Source organism: Propithecus coquereli, unplaced genomic scaffold (genome assembly GCF_000956105.1).
Source record: "Propithecus coquereli isolate 6110/MARCELLA unplaced genomic scaffold, Pcoq_1.0 Scaffold86, whole genome shotgun sequence".
NCBI classification, from domain to species: Eukaryota; Metazoa; Chordata; class Mammalia; order Primates; family Indriidae; genus Propithecus; species Propithecus coquereli.
The window spans coordinates 1,222,092-1,224,549 of record NW_012154840.1 but is presented as its reverse complement, the minus strand read 5'-3'; the positions used below and the strand labels follow the sequence as shown (position 1 = coordinate 1,224,549).

The 2,458-nt window shown below is 32.8% G+C and overlaps 1 protein-coding gene across 1 annotated transcript in view; it reads right to left on the bottom strand.

Annotated features, from left to right (window-relative positions):
* The window catches only part of BRWD3 (bromodomain and WD repeat domain containing 3), a 148,316-nt gene that overhangs the window by 30,107 nt on the left and 115,751 nt on the right, over positions 1–2,458 (bottom strand). The window lies entirely within an intron of this gene.

Genomic DNA, 2,458 nt, shown 5'->3' with positions numbered 1-2,458 from the left:
AGTATTATATTTTTTTTTCACATGTATGTATGTATGTGTACACTTTTAGAGAGAGGACTTAAATTTTAGAATGCCTATCATACTATCTTACAACAACCTTACACATTGATTACGAGTCACATTTAACAGATGATAAAACTGATCCTAATGGGTACAGTGACTTGCTTAAAGTTAAAAACTAGCCTATAGCAGAGCTGGGACTGAAATCTAGGTCTTATTCAAAAGCCCAGACTCTTTCACCCCCACATGCTGTTTCCTACAATTTCTAATTTCTAAGAACCACAGGGTTGGGATTAAAAATAAGAAATTATATATTTTATTCATTCCTGATTCTAAAAAAGAACTCATGTATTACCTGATTTGGAATAGACAGTAGCCATCCCTATCGCAGGAGAATATTATGTAAAGCTCACTTGATATTTTTGCACATTATGACATTAATAAAAATTTTCACAAATGTCTAAACTAGATCTTTATTTTAGTAAAAATACAAATTATCTCTTAAATACTTCCTGTTAAGCATCATCACCCAACAACCCTTCATACCTGGAAAACCATCATAAAATTGCCCTTTAGTCTCTTGTTCAGAAAAACAAAACACATATAAACCTAAGTAGAAATGATGGTATGTACACCCATGTCTGTCTGTATATATACATGTATGTATATATGAATGAATGAATGAAATGATATATTTTTATTGACATAAAATCCTTCTCCATAAAATATACATATCTGTTTTACTCAGTCATGCAGCTATATGGATACTATATCAAAAGAAGTATTTCACGAAGCACCACAGGTTTCTCAGTTTCTTCCAATTTATGACATTTAATATATACCAAAGCCGCCAGAACCTTGAGAGTGTTTGTAGTTCACAAACTCAGTTTATAGAGCTTCCAGAATGTACAAAGTTGCTGATAAAGAAAATATCCTTAAAGGGGAACTCCTGCTTTACTCTAATTATGGAATGGTAGAGTAGAGGATCCGAAACTTGAAGGAAATTAAGTCAAATAATCAAGACAATAGATGGCATACAAATTTGGGGAAACATATAAAATGTGACCCATAACACTCAGTTCTACAAGAGTTTCATATATCACCTTATCTTGGACACACAATCAACAGTGAAATATGCATGGAACTGAGAAAAAGCCTATGGATAACTAACTTAGTTCCAAAGCTGCCTCATTTACATAACTTATGAATTTGGTAAACTTACCCTGAGATCCATTTTGTTCCATGGCTGTTTTTGTATATTAACACTGTATATTTTTGATTTCCTTACAGCCCGCACATAAGCTTCATGTCCTTGCCTAAAATAGATAAGCTAAAACAGAACATATAAGGTATTAAACAGCAGCATCCTATTTAACAACTTTATATTCCTGATATACATCCTTAAAAACATTCTCTTCTGTTTGCAGAAAACAAATAATTACAATTATTGGGTTTTTTAATTTCAAAATATTAAGGGGGTATAAATGTTTTAGGTTACATGGATAGCTTTTGTAATGCATGAATCCCAGCTGTAGGTGTGCCCATCACCCAAATAGTGTTCACTGTACCAATTAGGTGGGTTTTTGCTCTCCGCATCTCCCCTTTTCCCCACTCCCTCCTGGTTGATTTCCACTGAGTTCTACTCCCTCTGTGCACATGTATGCTCATTGGTTAGTTTCAATTTAACAGTGAGTACATGTGGTGTTTGTTTTTCCATTCTTGAGATACTTGAAAAACTTTGTAAAATAAAGGTACTTTTCCCTATCAAATAATATTCATTCGGTGCTTGTAACTATGTAGCTCTGTGCTAACTAGCACATTACATGAACACTGCAAATGCAGTCCTTTTTCCCAAACAGCTTCATAAATCTTCTGAAGAAACAGACTCCTGACAAACATATACAAAGCTGGTCATATTTTAAAGTACAGTTGACAATCCACCGCCATGGTTCCATATCTGTGGATTCAACCAACCTTGGATCAAAGTTATTTGGGGAAAAATAATAAAAAATAACAATACAACCATAAAAATGATAGAAATATAAAACAATACAATAAAACAACTATATAGCATTTACATTGTATTAGAAATTATAAGTAATCTAGAAATCATTTAAAGTAGACAAGAGGATGTGCATAGATACAAATACTACATCATTTTATATAAGGGTCTTGAGTATCTGTGGACTTTCGTATCTGAGGGGTTTCCTAGAACTAATCCCACATGGATAGTGAAGAATGACTGTACTATATTTCAAATTGTAATTGACATTCTAAATATCAACATTTTAATACTCAGCCTACACATTTTATATAAATAGTACAAATCACGGGCTACTAAATTGAGTAATTTCAGAACAAAAGTAAGACATGTAAGAATTCATGTCAGAACTGGCATAGTATGGGAGGAAAATGAATTCAAGTAAGATTCTTCGGCTCTTTAAGACAGCATTTACTA